Source organism: Equus asinus, chromosome 6, assembly GCF_041296235.1.
Source record: "Equus asinus isolate D_3611 breed Donkey chromosome 6, EquAss-T2T_v2, whole genome shotgun sequence".
Classification (NCBI taxonomy): Eukaryota; Metazoa; Chordata; class Mammalia; order Perissodactyla; family Equidae; genus Equus; species Equus asinus.
The window spans coordinates 56,865,720-56,889,670 of NC_091795.1; the positions used below are offsets into that span (position 1 = coordinate 56,865,720).

Genomic DNA, 23,951 nt, shown 5'->3' on the forward strand with positions numbered 1-23,951 from the left:
CTAAAATCAACAAAGAAGACAAGACTGGAAACCATGGGCTAAAGAAGGTTTTTCCTGTCTCAAATCCTCACCAGTCACCTAAATAAGGCAAGTTTACTACTGGCCGGCTCCTGATTATAATGGCAGTGGGAAAAGGGAGGAACAGAGAGCTGCTGAATTATCGGACAGATTTAAAAGTCTTTCCTGTCACGAAACAGCAATTGCCCTTCACACCTTTTCACTCACAAAGCAAAAAAACAAACAAAAGAGAAAATGAACACCAAATTCTCAGCCTGGACTTCACGTGATTTCTAACAGAAAGTGAATTTATCACTAAAAAAAAAAAGTCATAAACTCAAAGATCTGGGAGGTTAGTCATTACCAAGTTTTACTCACCCATAGTTACGAAACAGGAAGAGCTCCTTCCTACCTCAAGTTTTATTACATGAAGTTTACAGCCACATTTAAGTGAAAACTTCCATATTGAGATTTGTTACATATGCAGGCATAAAACCCCTGGCAACAAATACCATGCTTAACTCCAAGGGCTCCTGGTAGAGAAATAAGTAATACCTCTTGACGAAAGTTGTGAGACCCTGCTTCTTATCAGAGCTCTCATTTCAGTAGTGTCAAAACTTCCAGAAAATTTGTTACAGAAAGTCAGAGAGAACCAAGAAAAAAATGTTGAAGCCAATAAAAATTATATGTGTTTGGGCCATCTGTTCAAACCAATTTAATCTTTTATAACCACTAAGATGCGTGGTCATGGTTTGTTTACCTTTCTCTTTTCAATGGTAAGTTTAGAACACAAAAGAACTAAATGAAGAAAAATCCTAAGGATTCAACACAGGCATGGAACCAATAATGACTAAACTTTAAAAAAACACTGCCTGCAATTTGATTCATAGCAGTAGAAATCAGACTCTTCAAATAATCAACACTTCTAACAAACAATAAAAACAAAGCTTCTCCCCACTGTATGCAATAATTAAAATGCAAACTCTAATATTTTTGCTTTGTATGAGAACAGATTAGACTAGCATATCCCAAAGTATATTCTATGAAAACCTGGGCCTAAGAGAGACTATGAAACAAAAGGAAAAGAATTCCAAGGTCAGGTATGTCTGGGAAACACCATATACTACTCTCCCCCATAGAATGCCTATTAGCTTATAAAGACTCTGAGAAGGGCTTCACTAAAGAAATCTATTACATTTACTTAGCCTAGATTCTCTTTTTAAATAACACGTTAACATACTGCAAAAATTGACCTTCAAAGAACTTGATACAAAATGCTGAGTTAGACCATATTACCTACACCATTATCTTTGTTTGATTAGAAACATCTCATGGTCATACATATCCAGTCTCTTCTCTTTCTGGTCACATCAGTGGATTACACTTGCCTGCTCCCCTTACAGCTGGGCAGGGTCAGGTGACTAGTTCTGGCCAATGGCTTGTGTATGACCCATCAGCCAGAGTTCTTGAGTGAGAAAAACATGGGGCAGAGTCCCCTGCCATCCTATGATGAGCATACAACATGAATGAGAAAGACACCTCTGTGAGTTTGGGCCACTGAGCTTTTGGGGATGTTTGTTACTGCAGCACCAGCCTAACCTGCCCGTTACACTATGGAAAAGAATTTTCTTAAATAAATCTATATAAATTGACTAGATGTGGCAAAATAAAGAGAGGCATTTGAAGGATGGGGAGGTAGATAGTAGAACAAACATACAAGAACGAACCTTTAAGAAGGTCACTTTGGTCTACAGAATCTTAAATCAAGCACTAAAGATCAGTGAGTTAAAACTAAACACCATGGTATGGACTAATTTGAAGTAACCAAGTTTACTTTGCTTGTCGTTAGTTAGTTTGTTGCCCAGGGTGGGCAGTGAGGGGAGCAACATCACTTACTGAGTGCCTGTAACATGCGAGACACTGAGAAGTGATGCGCACAGACTGCTGCACTCACTCCTGACACTGCAATAGCTGGGAGGTGATAATCGTTGATATCATCTCCCTTTCACATGAGAAAACCAAAACTCTATTACATAACTTGTCTAATAATAATAAGTCATATCACTAATAGATGGTAGCCATCTAACTACATGTGTCTATATGTTTTTTACTACACCATTAGTCTAAATTAGTAGGAAAATCTAAATTATGAAATTTTTTAAAAATAGTTTGGAGTTTCATTACTCTGAGGCATTCTGTAAGAATGTGAAAGCACTATATTGCAGAATCAAAAGGAGGCGAACTGTGGTCAAATGGAAGGTCCTGAGCTTTTAAAGAATAAACAGGATGTTCTTATAATTGACGTACTAATTGTCTGCAAGGGATAACACACACTTTTCAAAAAGTTTATTTTTTCAAATTATAACAGTAAGACATGTTACTGTAGAACAGTGAAAAATATAGAAAAGCAGTGAGATGAAAACAAAAATCACAAATAATCCCACCACTCTCCCCCAAAAATTAACATTTGGAGTATCTTCTTCTTCTTTTTCTTCACGTTTTTCTACATAGTTGAGATGATATCATTTATGTAATCTCGTGTTCTGCTTTTTTCCCTTGATACTAAAAACCTTCCTATGTTATGAGGTTTTCAATACTACCACTAATATTTTTATCAATATCATAATAACTAATCGTTATATATTTGCCAGGCGTTAGACTAATCTCTTCACTTATATTAACTTATTTAATCCTCACAATAACCCTCTAAGGTCTGTATGATGATTGCCCCCATCTTACAGATGAGGAAACTGAGATCTGAGAGTAGGTGAATGACTTGCCCAAGGTCACACAAGTCCATGCTGGAGTCGGCATTCAGACCCAGGCAGCCCCTGGGTCAGCACTCTCAACCACTACCTTGTACCGCTTCCATAATAGTCCTTCTTCTAAGTAAACAATGATGGACATTTGGGTTTATTACCCAATTTTTTCTATTATAATAATGTTACAATAGGTATCCTTAAAGGCATCTGAAGCACTATTTTATCTAAGCCTATTCAGATGGCAAAACTCTTGCCATTCCAACAAGTTCAATTTATTTTCAGCTTGCTGACAACAGCTGTAGAAACATCTAAGATGGCTAGCATTTCATAAATCAACTCATTACTCCACCTACCCCTGGTATGAACTTCCATGTGGTCCTCACCTGTCCACTCCGCTGCCATCTGCAGTAGACTTCTGCCATGTTTTCACCTGCCTTTGCACTGCACAAAGAGCCAATTAAAACCCTGCGTCTGTTCTGTGCACTGCCACCCCAACATATATAAGAAAATTCCGTAAATTATTATGTCTCGAATATTTTAAATGCTAACCTTATTTGTTCCTAATCTTATGAGCTTGGGCCAATACAAGGCATACAGAGAGAGACGGCATCCAATATGCATGTGTAAAATTAAAATGAAATGATTTTCAAATTGAGACAATAATCCAAAAAAGGAATATTCAAATACTTTACTTTTGAATAGTCTGCTTATCTTATGGGGAATGATCGAAGTCTCCTGCAAGATTCAAAGACTGTATACTCTAAATCTATAGAAGGTCTGAGGTGAAAACTATCCAAGAGCGAGATCAGACAATGGTGTGCTAAGCTAAAAGGAGACCTGTGGCTCTGACTCATAGTTCACATCTCCTGAATTCAATTCACCAATTCGGCTATCCAGGAGGGTATTTAAAAAAGCAATGAACGTGTAAAAGAAGAGAAAGGCAAAAACACAATTTTAAAAATATACAAATCATAGGCTCAATAAAGAAATTTTCCAGGGGCCGGATCCATGGCCGAGTGGTTAAGTTTGCACACTCCGCTGTGGCAGCCCAGGGTTCAGATCCTGGGCGAGGACATGGCACCACTCGTCAGGCCACGTTGAGGCAGCGTCCCACGTCCCACAACTAGAAGGACCTGCAACTAAGATATACACCTGTGTACAGAGGGGGTTTGGGGAGATAAAGCAGGGAAAAAAAAAAGTTGGCAACAGTAGTAAAAAAAAAAAAAAAAGAAAGGAATTTTCCAACACGTTAACAATACCATAGAGAATTCATTTGCCATCTAATAATGAGAAGATCAATATATCTAAAGAAGCTAGGCATCTCTACACGTTTTCCACAAAATATTTTTCCATGTTGTGAAAACACAAAATGTTTTTTACGTATAATAAAAACACACCTAAAAATATAACATCAATTCTATTGACCAAAGGCCTAATAATTATGAACTATAAATCTCTGTATAAGGCACTTACATAGGGCTAGAAATACTGATTCTATACAAGGAGAGGCCCTCTAAAATATACGTAAGATACTGAAAGCGATAAAGCAAAATTTAGGTTTATTATAAATCTTAAGGCAGCCACACAAAAGAAACAAAGCCATTTGCAGGATACTCTAAAAAGCTATAAAACTTTTGCAATATCTAAGTCCAAATTTCTAACAGACTTTGTTATAGGATAATTAAGATATTTGTTAATATTATCTTTTAAGAAATTCTTGAGTAATAGCAACTTGGTTTTTATCTAAGGCCCCCAGGATAAAGTTCACTCACTGTTTACACATTATATTTAACATCCAAATCTTCTCTGTTCTTATTTAGCTCCACACTCACTAATCCAAACACTGCATTTTTAAAAATTTCATCTTCATAGCACCCAAACTAATAAATTGTCTGGATTATCCCCACAGGCAGCCCCCATCTCCACCTACCCACCGCCCCCTTCGCAGGTGCTCATCATGTCACCAACAGGCCCAAACCTCACAGGACCCCTCCTAAAGACTGCACCCCCTGCTTTGTTGTTACCATCCTGACTTAAGAAACAAGCCTTTCTATTAAAAAAAAAATCGAGAGACCACAATTAGAAAGTAAATCAACTACAAACAAGAATCAAGTACTGCAGACAAACCATCAGTGAACTTAACATGAAGTCAAAAAAGTGAATAAACTAAGAAAAAAAATAAGATTCTGCAGGACCGTCACCAATGCCTTTTACTCTGCTTCTATGTTTTAGAGTTCAAACATCAATAATTTATATCCAAATGACTATCACACATATAAAATATAGGACTTTTTTTGAAACCTTCAGGGCCCCAATTTTTATTCAAACCACAAAGACCACGCATTTTGCAGTGAGTGGGGTGGGTGAGGCAGGGGAAGCTCAATGTGAACTTGGGGATAATATGCATTAGTCATTAGTCCAGGTAAAACCATACAAGATAAGATGTTACACAGAAGCATTTTTCTACATAGAGTCACAAGAGTTTTTAAGACTGCTGCAACAAAAAGATAAGTAAAAATAAACTAAATAAATAAATAAAAATAAACTAAAGAGGAGAGCACCCATCTCTATTTCTTGGTATTACGTACATGTAGAGGAGCGACTTTGCTCAAGAGAAATGACAAGTTTCAAGATATTTTGTTAAACTGTAGCTATTTTAGGGCCAGCCAAGCCTGCATTAGTGCTTGTCACACAGCTTGCTCCTAATCTCTTGGCAGCTCTCCAACACATTCCAACTTTTTATGCACAGCCTTGCTGGAATCACATCCCACTTATCTTTAAAGACACACTAAGTAAGATGTTGCCACATTACACAACCAAACTGCCATTTATTCCCATCAGGTCACTTTGCACAATGCCTGACTGAATAAAAAAAATCAGACCACCAACTGTGTGGATGCAGCTCAGTCCAAATGAGCCAATGCACATTGGTCCCCAAAACAAGTATCAGAATACTGCACAAACTCAGAGGCCCACTGTCCCTCACTGCCCAAGGCTGAGTACTTACCAACTAAGGAAGGAGAACTGATAAGGAGGGAGGAAAGCAAGATCAAATCTTAAAAAAGGGACACCATGACTACAGATGCTAAAAGCTAGTCATGCCCCCAACTCCCTACATTTTGAAGCAGATTCTTTTTTCTTTTTTTCTTCTTCTCCCCAAAGGCCCCAGTACATAGTTGTATATTCCAGTTGTCAGCACCTCTGGTTGTGCTATGTGGGACACCGCCTCAGCATGGCCTGATGGGCAGTGCCATGCTTGTGCCCAGGATCCGAATCAGCGAAACTCTGGGCCACAGAAGAGGAGTGCGTGAACTTAACCACTAGGCCATGGGGTGGGCTTAATCAGGGTATATTTTAAAGATAATCTCGGTATTTAAGGAGTCCAATTCATTACCTCTGTGAAAAGAATGATTTAACATGGCAATACATCTTCTAAGTCAATGTACTCTCTAATTGTTAATATTTGGCCAAAAAAAAAAAGTCCTCTTTAAAAACAAACTGGAATGGTTAACCACATGCTGCTACATTCCATCCTTACTAAAAAAAATATATTTAATTAGCACATTTGAGCCTCACGCTCTGCACAGCTGCACGACATTCCAGTGATGGGCCAGCTATCAATATCCTCTTTACATTAAATATCTACTTACTTTAAAAGTTGAGAAGACTGACAAGCAGTTCTCAAGTATGACCCACTAAAGATATATTTATTTCATGTGAACAGGTTTCCTTTAACAAGGGTGTTGTCCAACGGAAATACAGACTATAATTAAGAATAAAATATTCATGCAAACATACAACAACAAAATAATTCCTCAGACCTGGAAAAATACATATTAAAAATTCAACTGACAGATGAGAACAGACTTCCTCAGACACAAGACCATAAATTAGCCTGCTCCCTAGTTAAATTATCACCCTTTATGAATCAAATGAGATTTTTAGAACTAGGATAAAACGTGATGTTCTTAACATCAGAAACACATCCTTCAAAAGAAAAAGCCTTTCAAAATGAGAAATCATCCTGATTATCAGGGAAACTCAGGAATTCCTTTAGCAGTGGGTGTTAATTTAAATTAAGCAAAACAGACAAACAAAAAAACCTACCTTTAAAATCAAGAATAAAACACAAGATGTGCACTGGTTTCTTTCCTGCTCAAATGGCACACAAATGTCTTTGCTCCAGGACCATGGTGCTCCCTCGACTCCGCCCCAGGAGATAAGTTGGGGATTTAAGGACAGCTGGCAGCACAGAGTTGTCAACCTCGCTGTGAGAAGGACCAGACCTCTCTCAGAGAAGTCACCTGACTGATACCTCTGACCACCACTCGCCTACTGAAATAGTGACAGGTGTGCTCATCCAGTCATAGATCCGAATAAGGCCACATTCCAGTCCCCTGCTTTCCCCTAACTGGGGGCACCCGGACCACTCTCGACACTGTCTCGCTTGACACCTCTCCAAGTGCTAGACTCAACATTTGCAGCTGCCTGGAGCTTAAGCTGAGATCCCTACTCCAGGCTTCAGACAGCAAAGGAACATTAACCATCAGGCATTTCCCTTAATGGGTTTGGGCCACCCCCAAAGAGAATGATTCCCATCAGGCTGGGAGTTTCTGAAGATCCCTTATTTGGAGAGAGGAAGTCCACGTAGTGTGGCTGAGCTCCATCACCCAACCCTGCTCCATCTGTCACCCAGCCCAGCTCAGATTTTCCCTCTAAACTGTGAAATGAGCTACCACTGCCCTTTAATGTTTAAATCTAGAAGGTCATTTGCCACTTTTCCTCGGGGCCCACCAAACCAAACAAGACTAATAACCACAACAAAGTTCCTCATGGCAACTGCTGGAAAGGGCTTTCTTTCTCCTCCCATGAAAGGGTATTTTTCCCATCTTTCTACTCCCTCTTTCCCCCAGCACACGAAGAAACCATTTTAGCAACTTCTCCAGGAAGAGACCAAATACTAGAATTAAGGCAACAAAGAAGTGCCAGTAAGTCCCCTCCATCCATCGGATGTCCCAGGGCTTAAAGAACTGGCTTCCATAATCAAATCTGTACATATACTGCTTTTTCTCCTTGAAACAGACCCTAGATCCAAAGACAGAATTTTAAAGAATTCAGCTATACAAAGACCCTAATAAAGTTGTGCTCCAGTGTATGCTTTCAACAGTTATAACCAAACTCTGCCCAGTAAAATTTATTAGATTTAAAACAAGATTATAATAACCACATCCATTCCATTTGCGACACGTTATAGCGTAGCTTTAAAGCCTCTGAAATCTGAAGACAAAAGTACAATTAGATGTTGTCTGAAGCATATGGAGATGTCTCAAGGGAATTAATGCAACTCTGTTGGGAATTCCTTCCAAAACAAAACAGAAAGCACGCATTATCTAGTGAGAACTTAATCTCTGGTATTTTTCCACTGTAAAAAGATTTTTCAAAATCTATCAAATAGACTTTGTATCTCTAATAAGCAAATTTTGGATTCTCTGCCTCTTCACCATTTTTCTTTAACACTCCCACCATTAAAAACAGCTCAGTACAATAGACAGTATCCATGCCATAGCCTTAAATACGACCAGCAGTAAGACTTTACATTTTGCAATGCTACATGTATAAGTCGGAAGTGTGACAAACAACATGAAGTAATTATTGAGACTGTCAAAACCTTATACCCTTAGCCTAAGATTTGAGAATTGGCCCTTATTCATGAGATTAACAAATATGCACAGAGGGGAAAAAAGGTTTAAAGGACAAACACTAGAACATCAATTGCACATTTCTGGGGTCATTGAATATCTATCATTGAATATCACTGAATATCTTCATTTTCTTTGCGTTCATTTTTATTTTCCATATGATCTACAATAAACTACAAAATAAAAATGTATTATTTTGGTAATAAAAAGCAAAACGCTATTTTAAAATTTTTGTTATGATGATTTTATGCTAATTTATACCTTTATCAAAGTATATATGCTTCATAAACCATGCAGGAAAAAACTATACATACTGTATATATTAGCAAACACTGTCAAAAATTCAGGGATACTAAGGTAAAAAAATGAATATTTTAACTTTTAAGAATATTGTACTCACTTTGAAAGCACGTTTATACTACAGGTTAAAAAACACAACGGAAGGGCCGGCCCCATGGCTAAGTGGTTGGGTCTGCGTGCTCCACTTCAGCGGCCCAGGGTTTCACCTGTTCAGATCCCTGGCGCCGACATGGCACCACTCATCAGGCCATGCTGAGGCGGCGTCCCAAACACCACAACTAGAAGGACCTGCAACTAAAATATGCAACTATGTACTGGGGGGATTTGGGGAGAAAGAGCAGAGAGAGAAAAAAAAAAAAGAAGATTGGCAACAGTTGTTAGCTCAGGTGCCAATCTTTAAAAAAAAAAAAATACAACAGAAAATGTTTAAACATCGCAGAACAAAATAAATAAGCAATGTTTTAGGAAAGAATCTAGGCTTTCCTTCCTCTCTAAATAAATAAGATAAAAGGGCCAAAAGGGGGGGGGGGCGCTAAACCATGATAAGAACATGTATTATCCAACCCCAAAGACTGTACCGCTGGTGAAGAACATTCCAGAAAAATGTGCAGCCCTTGAATGTTTAGATTTGGCCTTGAGGCAAACATATTAGGACAACAATTATTCCTGAAACAGCCACCCAAGAGGGTGGGGAAACAACAAGAAACTTCATCCAGAGCCAAAGGCAGTAGCCACAGAGGCTCACCTCCTCCTGGAGGATGTTTTTGTCAGGCTCCCTTGTGGCGCAGTTCCTACATCTTTTCCCACACTCCACAGAAGTAATGAAACGCCAAGGCTCTAACGAAATGCATATTTAAATGAGGAATGGAAAAATCTTTTCAAAACTTCAGTGTTCTTTACATACTCAGTATTAATATTGCTTTTCTGTGAGATCCGGTAAAAAAAAAAATTGAACAGCAGACGTTATAGTTAGCTGATTAATCATTTTACTTATTTTTATCCAGCTAACATGAGGTTTACTATGGTGTTAGGATATTTTTGATAAAGAGCAAGAGTTTACTGTTAAGCATTTCCAAAAATTTGGAAAATATGGAGAGATGAAATTAGAATTCTTCCACAATTCCATCACCCAGAGATAACTACTATTAGGCCAACGGACATTCTAAGCACAGAAATATTTAATTAGATACATATACTTCAACAGAATAAATTCTATTATATTTATTATATATAATTCCAAATTTCATCCTTAGTTCATCTGTAGGGTAAAAATCTAGTTATGTCCTAATACAGATTTTACTGCCTAACTAATGGCTTCAAGTTTATACATTAAAGATCAGAAATAGCAGGGAACTCTAGATTCTACAGCACAGATGTCAAATGGTTCTAAAAATCATTCAGGTGTTTACTCTCACAGTTTAGAGTTTACTAAGAATGGAATCATGACACCTATAAACAAAGGTCAATTTTAAAGCAATCTTGGAATCATAACATCTTACTTTCATGTCTCGAAGCACATTTAACCTGAAACCCTCCTCAATCAACTATTTAAGTTAAAGTTCATGGCAGAAAACACACAAAATTCAAGCAAGTAAAATGGCTTATTTTTATAAGCTACATTTTAAAAAGTACCCATATGGTTAGGGAACTGGACCATGCAACAGAAAGTACTATTTCCTCCCAAACATTTCCTTCACATGACTCATTCCTGAGATTCATCTCCCAAGTATTATCTGTATAAATTCACCACTTAAAATGTCTTAAAATAGCCCTTTGCCTCTCTAAATGGTGGAGATTAGTCAATCACACACACATCTCTTTCTCACCTATGTGATAGAATGGATAAAATAGGTATCATATACATGTGTACAAAATTCTATATAGAACGTTACAGAAGAATATCCTTTCATACAAAAAAGGAAGGATATCGCTAAAATTCCTTCCTCCCACTCTTAGCGTACAATATTCCAAAATGCTGAGAAACCATTCACTGGAAGAAATCTAAATCTGGAGTCATTTTTATTTTAAAATTTTTACCTGGAATTTTATCTACATTTCTGACAAATTCCAATGAAACACGATGGTCTAATGGTTACAAAATTGGCTCCAGCAGCAGTATCTGGGCTTCCACAAGTGAGAACAAGCGTGTCACAGAATTCCACCGCTCTCCACACAAGTGCGCAGTCTGGAAATACTAAAGAATCCTAGTCTTCCTTACTTTTCAAGCTGACCCAGGTTAGTGAAAAGAGTCAAGCTACCATTTCTTTACATCTGAACGCTCTACTTCCCTCTCGTACCTATACCCTTAAAATGCTGACTTACTCGTTTTTCCACTGCTCTTAGAAAAGTGCAGAGAAGAACAGATATGACAATCCTTTGGAATTTAAACGATTCCTTAATAATGATCTACAGTTGGCCAGACCTGCTTTTTTCTTTCCTGTTTTCAAAATTAAAATAAAGTGTTGATTGCTTTTTTGATTAAAAAAATGGTCTTCATGGTAGTCTACTATATTATTTACTGTACTCTTCTCTATTTGTAAAAGAATTCAAAACGCCAAATGAGAAACATTAAGTCATAGGAATTTCCTTTCATACAAGAAAGGAAATCACCCATTAACCCAACATCCAAACATTTTAATGTATTTCCTTCCAGTCTTTTATTTAATATAACAAAAGTGGAGTTATACCATATTACACAGCTTTGCATACAGATTTTTCCACCGAATATTATATGGTTAGCATTTTCCCACTTCAGTAATATTCTAACAAACCATTATTTTAAGCACTATATTGAATTCCATCCTATGCCTGTGCAATAATTTATTTGACTATGCCCCATTTGCTTTTTCACTATTTATATTGCTAAGAAAATCCTTGTTTAAAAACCTCTGTTCTTATTTTTAATTCTTTCCTACAAGTGGGATTTCAGTCCAAAAGGTACAAACATTTAAGGTTTCTGTTATATATATAACCCACTGTTTTCGACCAAGTTTGTATTAATCCAAAGATTCTCCCAATTAATAATGCAGAGCTCCCATCTGATAGCATCCCAGAGAGCACAGTCTACCTAACAATTTAAGTGGAAAAATTAATCTAACAGTTTTAATTTGTGTTTCAAATTACTGGTGAGTTTGAACAATTTAATATAGTTATTGGCTTCCTTGATTTCTTCTTGTGTAAACTATCTGTTCCTATCCTTTCCCCAAATTCCAGTGTTTTAGTATTTTCTTGTTTGTCAAAAATAAATATTAATCAGGTTTGTCTCTCCTATTACTAGACATGACACATAGGCACAAGTTTAATACAGACTGAACCTAGCATTATTTATCTGAATGATAGTACTGTTTACGGGAATGTACCTTCTCTGTATACATCAAATTACTTATTTGAAAGAAAGCATAAAATTGAGACAAACTAAGCAAAAAATTCATTTTATGATAATTAAAATATACTATCATGGGCACTGGATTATCTCACTTAGCTTTAATAATGCTTTGTGATAGGTACATCAATACCATCTTGCAGATGAAGATACTGAAGCACGCAGAGAGGTCAAGGCAGTTTGCCCAAGGTGACTAAGCCAGGGCATGCAGTGACCAGGTTGTATAACTCTAGAGCCTAAAGCTTGAGACCCCTGAATCTAACAGCCTGCCATCAGCCACACTAGCCCTGAACTCTCTCCTTCAACCTCTTGAACATTATCTCCACTAAGTGTTCTGCTAGAACTTCAAATTCAACATATTTAAAGACAAAACTGAACCTCTTCCCAACCAGATATCCACTCTTCCCCTTAACTTGTCTTTTTCTCTCATCATCACCGACTATGCTCTTCGGCATCACCAGAATTTGAAACCTTTATCACCTTAGCTCCTCATCTATTTAGGTCCACCTCCCATCTATTCACCCTACAAACAGGTGGCACAGGATTGGGCCTTCATAACCTTTCTCCCATCCCTCCCCTCCTTCTCATTCCCTTGGCCACCACCATAACTTGCTCCCTTAACCTCTGGACCCCCACAATCACCTCTTTCCTATCTCTTTGCTTCTAGGTTCTTCTGTTCTACTGTATTTTGAACATTGCCAAAGTACTGTGTTACACAATTATCTTATCATCACAGAATTTTAGAGATGTGGAGGATCTGAAAAACTAAGTGCCAGATCCGATCAACTGGTACTAACCGCCTAGAACACTGTATTGAGGATGTTACTGAGACTCTATCTCAGCTCTGTGGAAAAGAGGGCCATGACTGATTTTCCATGTCTGCCAGGGATAGAGAGAATGGTGCCCATGTGCCAGGTTTTAACCCCGACTATGATTTCATCTAAGTTTTTCATCTTATAAATTTAGATATGAGACCACCTGGTCAGTAAAAGGTTTTTTATTGTCTGTGTACATTTATATTCTACCTGATAGAGTATCTAGTCCTTGGATTTAGGAATTAATTCTTATTCAGCTTTAACCCACACAACCATCACCCTAACCCAATTTCAAGCTCTGGCAAGAGAAGTCTCCAATAATTATTTACTACATCAAAAACAATATTGCCAAGTAATCTCAGAGTAGCAGCAAAGGGAGAACATTAGTATATGTGCTTCTTGGTGGAAAGAACTGTAATTAGACTACTTTCAAGAACAGGAACCTGAACTGACAAAGGGTTTCTAATAAGTGGTCTTACACAGACTGTGTTAATCAATATATAAATTCCATTGTAACACAGCCTTTTAAAAAACAAAAGAATAAGCTGTTTAATAGCTCTTTCGATATAAAAATGTTAAGGTAGTTTCTGGAAAGTATTCCCAAAGGGGTCAGTGGCTCCTATAGCGTAGGGAGTCCAAAGAGAAAGGAATGGAACTGTCATCAGCTGAACACCTACCATGTGCCCAGCACTGTGCAGTGCTCTCTCACAGCTGCAGGAGGAAGTAGTATTACTTCAATTTTACTTACAAAGAAACTGTGGTTCTAAGTGTAATGAACTAGCCCAAGGCTAGAACCTAGCTGTGGCAATATGGCTAAGAGAGAATACCATTACAATTTGAGCCCAGATCTGTTTGACTCCAAAACCCACACTCTTTCCAAAAACTAAGGACCGTTTTTCCTGCAATAACAAAATCATCCGCACAAACCATAAAGGACAAAAATTCATTATGACTCTACTAAAATTATGAATGACTGTTCATCAAATGAAACCACAAAGAATTTTAAAAAACAAACACAAACTGGGAGGTAATTTTCGCAACACATATACTCCACAAGGGATTAATAGGCAAGCAACATAAAGAACTCCTACAAATCAACAAGAAAAAAAATCTAAAAGATAAAGAGGCAAAAGACTAAACAGGGACTTCACAAAAGAAGAACATAAATGGCCAATAATATAAATAGATACTTAACCTCAATAATCAGGTTGGAAATTGCAAATAAAAAGCACAATAAGATAACATTTCACAAATATCGACTGGACAACATTTTAAAGGCTCGTAAATGAAGCACTGGCAAGGCTGTAGAACAATCGTAACACACACACTACTAGTAGGAATACAATCGGTACAATCACTTTGGGGAAACAGTCTGGTATTATCTAGAAGGTTGATGATAGACATACTATATGATCCAGCAAATTTCATCCCTGAGAGAAACAGATAATGTCTGTGTATGTATCTGCACATATGTACTAAGAGACATGTAGAAGACCTATTCATTGCAGTCTTTTTATAATAGCAAAAGACTGGAATCAATCCAATCTCCATCTACAGTAGAAGGCATGAATAAGCCATAGTGCAATACTATACAGCAGTGAAAATGAATGAACTACAGCAACAAAATGATGAGTCTCAGGAACATAATGTTCATCTTAAAGCGCAAGTCACAGAAAAATACATAAAGTATAATCTCATTGATATAAAGTTCAAAATGTACAAAATTAAATAAGAATTTTTAAAAGGATAACCCATAAAGAAGAGCAAGGGAATGACAAGCACAGAATTCAGGACAGTGGTTGCTTCAGATGGGATGATGGAGGGGCAGACAGGGACTCTGAATGTATGAGAAGCTTCTTCTTGAACTAGGTGGTGGCTGCCTGAGGGGCCACTGGCTTGTGATTCTGTAACATATCTTTTATGAGCATTATTTTGTATGTACAAATCACTTAATAAAAAACAACTTGAAGAAAATAATGGACCAGAAAGGGAGGACACTGACTATACCAGGAGACATAGCTGATGACAGAGAACAAGATGCCAGAAGAGAGCAGAGGAAGCAGAGGGGACGCTGTGCTCAGGGGTTTAGCTTCCTGCCCTCCAGTCCTGCTGTCTCAAAGCCAAGGCCCTCTTCTCTGGGGGAGGAGTTTTGTTTTTCAACTTTAGAGGTGTTTTAGAAAAGAACCTAAGAAAACCAATTAATCTAAACAAATTATAATAAATAGGACTCTTCTACTAAAGATTAAAGAACTTTATAAAGTATTTCTATATTAAACAATTTACAATGAGTGCATCATTTTCTTCAACACCTCTTAGTGACACAAGGGAAAAAAATGTGCTGACACTTCAGCAAAAGAAAAGACAGAAGATACTAGAAGGAATCTTTTGATATAGAGGTCCCTTAGCTGAAGGAGTAGAGCAGTTTCTCAACTTAATGTGAATACCAACCATTTATTTCACTATGGGTCTTGTTAAAAGGCAAATTCTGACTGGATAGGTCTGGGCTGGGGCCTCCAAGAATCTGCATTTATAACAAGCTCCCAAGTGATCCTGGCCTGATGTTGCAGGTCCAGGAATCTCACTATGATCGCAAGAGACGTTACAAAAATGCCCTCTCCAGTGATGGTCAAAAATACAAATATGGGTGAATCTAATTGGGATAGTTTCATTTTAGCCACCAGAGCAAAGACATTTGATGATGTTATTCCTATGCTACATAAATTTGGATACAGGACAACTATTAACAGAAAAATCAAGAGTACTAAACTAGGTCTTTTGTAAAGAAAAGGTGCTTTGAGAAACAGCAAAGACTGATACCTTACAAGAGAGATTCATGAGATGTTTTCCTCATCTGCAGAGACCTACGGAAGTAGCTTTTCCAGCAGAGGTATTAGCCCTTTCCTTACGGAAGAATGGTTTACATTCCCAATAGTCTGGAAGGAAGAAACCAGCACTACCATAAGGAAACCCACAGAACATTAATTCAAGCCTGATTATAATGCAGATGTTGGTCAGGGCCCAACATAGTTAAAGGAGCATCACATCACTGCATGTAAAAAACATATATTGGGCATTAAAATTCTCTCGAAGAATATGCTCTTAAAATAAAACGTACTATTTCAACAAAAACCACATCGAATAATTTCCACTCCTCATGTCTGTTTGTTTAGTAGTAGTAAAATCCTTCCATCTCAAAATAGTTCTTCCACATGTAAAGTCATACTTGCAAACAGCAAGGCAAAATAACCACTCAAACAAACTCTTCCAAGGAAACTCTGCCCATGCCAAGTCGCTGCTAAGGATGTGTCACCAGCAGAGAGTAAGGTCTTCTCACTTGCTCCTCCGACATCACAGACAGTTGTTACTAGTCTCGCCCAAGAGCTGCTCTTCACAGAAAGCCTGCACAACAGGAGACGACCAAGCGACAGCAGTTTCTCTACTGCCCCAATACTTCTCATTCTCTCAGTAGAAGGTTTTGGTGGGTTCAGAGACAACAGCTACAGAGATCTTAACCTAACAGAATTCTGCAGCTGGTGTGTAAGTCAGAACAGCTAAACCTCCTGTGACATCAACACAGGACATTTTCTTACAACATAGTAAATCCAAAATGTCTGCATAATCCATGGGAACAACACTCCCAAACATCTTTATGCAACACGATCTTATACAACCAGCACAACAATGAAGGCCAAACCCAAAAAGTTCTACATTTGAACAGCCCTCTATTAGAGAAACTCAAAATAATGCACATAAGCCACACAATGTGCATGCAGTTCTACTCTGCAGAGCCACAGAAAAGCAAATGCCACTAACTTGGATTCATTAGGGATTTAAAAAATAAAAGTAGACACGCCCTTGCTTTGAAACATTGACCTTCCCCTCCAGTTAGCATACTGAAATTCCCTTTTTCACCCATACATTTTAGAAGAGTCTGGAGTGACATTTGAAATGCATCTCATTTGCCATCCCACACTGAATAAACGAACTGCAGAAGTGACATTTAGAAGGAAAATTCCCTATGTACTAGTCCAGACTAAACAGATGAGGACATACAGAACCATCTCCTGACCAGATATCAGCCACAGAGGCCTTGGTGGTCTGCCCTTCTCAACCCCCTCCCCAGCCACATCTGCAAAAAATATTTATCTGAAAAAATACATATAAACAAACATAAATGCAGTCAATTACCATCACAATCCCACTAGTCATAACTAGAGACAACTTGGCATAAATCAATCCGAATACTTACCATCAACAATGACACTCATTTACCTAATACTCCTTAATAAGGAATCCAAATTTACAAAAAAAAAAAGCAAACGATGAAAACAAAGCAAATAGAAGTTAAAGAAATCATGTACTACCCATCAAAAAATAAGTTCCTTTTAAAACAATCCACTGATTGTTAATATTTTTAGAAATGTCTCAAGGACATAAGAACTAAAATGTATTGATCGTTTCATTTCAAAAAACGATTTCCTATAGGAAAAATTCATATTCTCAGTATTGACCAAAGACAGAGGGACTGTAATGTCATAGCTGTGAAGCTCCAATTAATAAACATTAACTTTCACACATGAAGAAATCGATGGATAGTTGGGTCCTGGTTACAGATTATGGGCGATCCAGAGAAAGACGCTGCGACTCCCAATACTGACTGCACCACTGCCTCCGCACACCGCTGGGCCCCGTCCTCCCTGCAGCCCCTCCCTACGGCTCAGGTCCTTCGGTCCGAGATCAGATTGCCGTCCGCAGCCGCAGGCCGGCTCCCTCTGCCCGCATTAGCGCTGCAGGGCGCCCCTTCATCCGAGCACAGCCCAACAGGCAGGGGGAAGGGGGTCAGCCCAAAGGGAAGCGTCCCCCCTCACAGCTAGGTGACCTGGTCCTCCTGACGCCACATCCAGCTGAAGCGGCATGACAGGTAGACGCAGCTCCGGGTCTGGGCCAAGGGCAGCCCCGGGCCTGGGTGGGGTCGGGCAGGGGCCGCAGGCGCCGAGTGGCCGTGCCAAGCCCCGCCAGCGAGAACCAGGGGAGGCAGCGATACTGCTGCATTGTGCTGCATCACGGCGAGGGCACCGCGAGCCATCCATCTTGCCAAAAACGCACATCCCCGCCCAAATAAACCCCCCCGAATCCATTTTCCTCCTCCGCCGAAGCACCCCCACACTCGCCCTCTCCTCACTTACTATCGGGCCTGGCTTTCGATTGGAAAAATGGACACGGTTTGCGCACTGATCCCCACAACACCTCCCCTCCCCATCTGATGGCAAGCACTGGGCATCCTTCCTACCACAAAAACAAAGGAAAGACTCCCCCCACAAAAAGAGGGCCACGAGCGTGGTGTGAGGAATGACGACGAGAGGTGCTTCCAGCCACCACCCCAAAGGCAGGCCCGGAGGGTCCCCGCGCTGGTACAAACCTGTTGAAGAGAGGGTGGCAGGAGCTGAAGGGCGGGCGCAGGGCTGCTCGGCGCCCCGAGGCGGCTCACGCCCAGCCCTGGGAGAGTGGGGACGGCAGAGAGGGCGGGGGGCGGGCGCGGAGGGGGGAGCGGGAGCGAGGATGGGCGGGGGCGAGGGGCGCCGGGCCGCCGCCTCCGGTTCAGCTGCAGCGCAGCGCAGCCCGGACCACGCCTGGCCGCATCCCCCGTACCGTTAAGCGCAGAGCCGGCCGTGTCAACGCCGCCCCGCTCCCCACCAGCCGAGGCTAGAGGGAGGCCACTCGAAAATATACCCTTTCTGCAGCCCACTCCGCAGCCACCCCCGCGCCAGGGGCCGCTGCCCGGCTGCAGGGAGGCGGCGGCGGAGGCAGGGAGAAGGAATCGGCGCCACTGCGCCCGGGGATGGGGCTGGGCGGCCGCGGTGCGCACGGCAGGTCTGCGGCCGCCTCACTGCGGAGCCCGCCGCCCTCTGCCCCGCATACTCGTCAGCACTGGAGACCCAGGCTCCCCGCGCCGCCCCCGCCCGGGCTCTGCAGCCTCCCCGCCCCCACGCCGCTCCCCGGGCGCAGGGCAGCGGCGGGGCAGCTGCGTCCTCCCGGCCTGAGCCCGCGCCCCTCCTCCCGCCCGCTCGCCAGCCCGCTGCCCGGGAGGCAGCCCCAGTGAGTTGGCATCTTCCAGCCTCTGGCCCCCTACCTACCTCCCGCGGATAGGGGGTGGGGGCGCCGGGGTCCCGTCCTCCTCCCGCTCCTTGGCGGCCGGGCGGGTGGGCCGGGAGGCGACTCCGCGGGGCTGTCCGCGGCTGGGGCCGGGGCTCACAGGACGGGACCGGTGGGCGCTGCTGCGCGGGGCTGCGCGCTTGCTCCGGACGGAGAGGCGGCCGAGGGAGGGACTGGAGGAATCCGCAGCCTGCACGGCAACAGCTGCACTGATTCCGGGGGCTGGGCGGGAGCGCGGGGCGGGCGGGAGGAGGGGAGAGAGCGTGCCGGGAGGGGGCGAGGGGCGGGGAGAGGGAGCGCGCGGGCGCCGGCGCCGGGTGCGCGCACACAGGCGCGCGGGTGCGCGCTCCCGCACACCCTCCGCTCTCCTCCGCTCCTCCCTCGCTCGGTTCCTCCTTCTTGGCCGCCCTCAGCGCCTGCTGGGAGCCCCGCTGCCGCCCACCCAGCGCTGCTCCGCGCCGAGCAGACCCTCGGGCGCGTCCACGCTGTCCCGGCCAAGGCTCTGCCCCCTCCCAGCGCAGACCTCGTCCCCTGCTGCAGGGACTGGCCTGGGCTGGCCTGGGCAGGGTGGGCACCGTCCCCGCCGCAAAAGGACAATGGGGGCTTTGTCCCCACAGCCGGCGAGGGCCAATTTCACGTTTAATTTGAGGCTAATTCGATTATCGCCATGGAAAGGGGCAGCCTAATTTTCTGCGTGACTTGTGCAGCCTCTTTTCGCCCGCGATGTTTGCGTTTGGAGCGCGACGAAGAGAGCTTGTTGAGGGAGGTTTTAGAGCGCTGTGTGGCTGGTTTGGTTTTAGATCTAGGTGGTGTTGCCTTAGAGGTTCCGCCCAGCCTGATGAAGAGCGATTGGTGACCTCTCCGTGGGAAACCTTGGGCGATGCGGGGAGGGAGGTGGTTCTTCGGCGAAGTCAAGATCATCCTCCATTGTGAGTGCTTTTCCACCCTTCCCTCAGGGTAGCTGGGAACAGACCCTACAAGTAATTCGTCCAACTCCTGCCTCTCGCCCAAATGCCGGCTCACTTTCACCTGAAGCGATGCTCTTCCGGAGCCACTCCTACGGAGTGGGGACGACCTGGCTGCAGTGGAGGCCTGGCCATGGCTGGCGGGCCTTAGTTCTACCCCTACCCACAGTCCGAGACGGACATCGGACGTTTCCTCGAGTTTTTGTCAAGTGCCAGCGCCCCTTCTCGACCAGCTTGCCCACCCTGTCAGCCCCCAGGCTATATAGAAATTCTGGAACCGCCGCTGTTGGGGAGAAAAGATGGTGTCATCACCACGACCACGAGTAGAAATTCTCTTTAGAAAGCAGTCTGGAGAAACTGACTTTCTGCTTGCTCTGTAGGTGTCCTACTGCGACACTGTAAACCTTCAGAGGGCAGAGGGCCCTTCTCGATTGAAAAAGCCCCAAGGCTTTTTCCCTAGAGATCAGACCCTCAACCCCTGAGTAAAAAACAGAAATAAAAGACAATCAGATAGTTTGGATCATGCTTATATTTCAAATCCATAGACCTGAGGGCCTGATGGGTTTATATTTTTGTATATATATTTTTAATGAATATTTTTAAATGAATATTTTAAAATAAAACTGCATGAAATTATCCCAGCAAAGTGAAGATGATTCTTCCTTTCAGGCCTTCACCATCAGTTTGAATGTTTGTAGCAGTGTTTACATTTGATATTTATGAAAAAAAAATGAAGACAGAGAGTAATTTAACATTTTTCTCAGAAGATTGATCAACACAGCCAGAAGGCGACAGCGCCACGGGCTGGGTTCTTTGTCTGTTCAGTGTTTGTACATAGCAGGCACTTAGAAGGTGCTCAAAAAATATTTGTTGAAGTGGATTGAACAGAATCAACATGTAAGCGCTGCCCTCATTAGGTAATACAGGAAATCCACCAGGAATGAAAGTTGTTTCCCTTTCACTTATTTTGTGTCAGGGTCCCCAGCACCTCCCCACCCACAGGGTTGATGAAATACCACAGAAAACAATGGCAGTACTGGGAAATGCCTCAGTTTAAATTCTTCCCCTGTGATTCTGAAATGGTGACTCTTGACTGCTTCCTTTATCACAGATAACAGTGCTTGAATAAATCTTCGTTTGATGGATGAGTCACACACACCACCCCCCCCTCCACGCCCACTCACTTTTAGAAAATTTCCTTCAAATGAGAGGCCACAGACAACCTTAGCAAGGTACTCTAGTAAAGTGGCAGTAAGTATTCCAAAAATGTGAAAGACAAGGATCCAAAGTTCACTATAAATACCTGCCTCACAATTTCAAATTCTTAGCCTTTGGTGGGGAAAAAAAAAATCACCCTGGAGACCCCAGTGTACCATTGACCAAAAAAGCGTAACAGGTCAAAGAAAAGACAGCCTGAATCTGGAGAGATGGTCAGAGAAGACATACATCTCTGTGGAAGGCAAGAATCTAGGGGAGAGAAAAAAGCCTTAGGCAGTAATGATGGTAGCTCAAAAGGATTATTCTCAGATATCTCCGAAGCAACTTTGCTGCAATTTATCCTCACAGAATCAAGGTTGACTTAAAGGAACCTGGAACTTGTTGATATCATGTCTGTAACATACTACTCTCCATTTTTAAAACCAAGTGATTATACATGGTTTTGTCTCCCATAAAAATAGTAGTTTATTACAAAAATTTTGCAGACGTAAGTTGTTATTTTAACTTTCCACTCAAAATATAGAGGAAAATCTATCAACATATATGTTAGTCACCATAGACTAGATTATGATGTTATAACACACAGTTCCCAAATCTTAGTATAATATACAAGTCCCAAGTCAACAAAAGCTAATTTACTGCTTATATAAAGTCAACTGTGCTTCCAAGATGTTCTCTGGGAGGCTGTCTTCCATGTGTCAGCTCAGCTTTCCAGAATACTTTAATATTGTGGTACCCCATGTCAATGGGTTCTTCCCCCAAACTCTGTTGTAAGGGGGGTGTGATAGAGGGTTAAGTACAGGCAACTAAATACTTCCACCCAGAAATGACACAAGATTTCCTCCACTAACATTTCATTTGCCAAAGCAAGTCACAAGGCTACACCTGAAACCAGAGATACTGATGAGCAATAGCATTGTCTGTCACTACCTGTCACCTTAAGTATTTCCTAGGTTGTATTATATTAACCCAATTAAAATCCATCTTTTATTGTACTGCTAATAGCCTAACATTTAAAAATCAGAACACTTTTTGAAAACTTGGATAAATTTTTTTCATTTCTATTTACTCTTAAACTTGACCTTCTTTTAACCCTGAACTAGTCTGGGAAGTTCCCTCATATTAGAAATGTTCCCTTTGGTGATTCACACATATTAACTTTGCACTGGAAAAACTTAAAGACACGTATGTTTAAACTATCGTTATTATGAATGAATGTTTTTTTTTTTAGCACTAATAACACATCTATTGCTATGGAAAATAATTTATTCTTTCATTTATTCAAGAAAAAATGTATGCCTTAATCCGGTCTAGGTTCTGAAATAGAGCAGTGGGCAAAACAGCAAAAAATCCCTGCCTTCGTGAATCTTCCATTCTAGTAGGGAGTAGAATCAATCAATAAATAACTAAAATGTACATATGAAGATAAATCTGAATATATGGTAACCTAAATATATAGAAATAATATTTATAAAATGATCAGAATAAATAGTCTCAGCTTTCTATAAAGGATCTTCAAATTTTCTGTAATAATAATCATAAGGAGCAACTATAAAATACTCTCCAGTTTTTAAAGTGCTTTAGCAAATGTCATATTATTGTGCCCTTTTGTCAGTTCTGTGCGGTAGATATTAAACCCATTTTATAGATGAGAAAACTGAGACACTAGTAGGTTGAGTGAGTTGCCCAAGTTTACACAGCTACTAAGTGCCAGAGATAGCTCTTTAGAAGCTAGCATAGCAGAGCTGTGTGTCTGGGCATGGCATTTTAATTATTAAAAAGTAATTCTGTTTGCAAGATGAAAAAAGTTCTGGAGATGGATAGTGGTGATGGTTGCACAACAATGTGAATGTACTTAATGCCATTGAACTGTACACTTTAAAAAGGTTAAAATGGCATATTTTTTGTTACACATATGATACCACAATTTAAGAAAAATTCTTAAAGTAATTCTGAATTTAGACCTCTGGAATAATAGAGTAGATGCTCTCTTAATTCTTCTTCAGTTAACCCACTTGTTGGATTACACTGTTCACTCCCTCTGTGTTGTAAGCATATTGACTGATGTCCATGGCACACCAAACACACTCTGCTAGTAGGCTATACTCTGCTAGGCCTGTATATTTCAGCTCCCACCAGTGTGTGCTGTATATTCACCAAACTTGTTTATGCCAGTTTTACTTATTATACTTATTATATAAGTAGATATAATTAAGCACTACATAAACCAATTAAACATGAGAGTGAGAAGAGAGTCTTTTCAGTGAAAACTAAGTTGAATATTTTTGAAATGTCTGGTTAAAGACTAAAAATATTGCCATCAAATTATATGTGAGGAAAATAACAATAAAAAATTAAGGAGGGATGGAAATCATAAAAGCCTTGAAATATTTAGAATCAGGTTACTTTGCAAGTGTCTCTAAGTTCTTAACTTAAAAGAAAACAAAAGTGTATATCAGATAGCTGTGGCTTATGCAAAAAAGTGACCTTTCACTCAGTAAATGTATTCAAAGAAACACTTTGACTGTTTATCAACAGATTAGCAGGTGAATGTAAATGTATAGGTTTCAAGTAAAATAAAACTTTAAAGTATTTCTTTTTCCAGATATAAAGCTATCATTTTCTTTTTCAAAATGTGCTTCAAGGATTAGGCAATGAAT

The 23,951-nt window shown here is 40.9% G+C and overlaps 1 protein-coding gene across 4 annotated transcripts in view; it reads right to left on the reverse strand.

Annotated features, from left to right (window-relative positions):
- Nucleotides 1-19,480, reverse strand: part of SPTBN1 (spectrin beta, non-erythrocytic 1) — a 187,056-nt gene extending 167,576 nt beyond the window's left edge. For 2 of the 4 annotated variants that reach the window (XR_011504031.1, XM_044772441.2), the window contains exon 1: nucleotides 19,090-19,480. The gene's annotated coding sequence lies outside the window, so the exon portion shown is untranslated. Of the gene's footprint in view, nucleotides 1-6,866; nucleotides 7,073-18,374; nucleotides 18,908-19,089 lie in introns of those variants that run through there. The other 2 variants (XM_044772443.2, XM_070512100.1) reach the window with 2 other exon arrangements.
- Nucleotides 19,481-23,951: the final 4,471 nt, after the last annotated feature.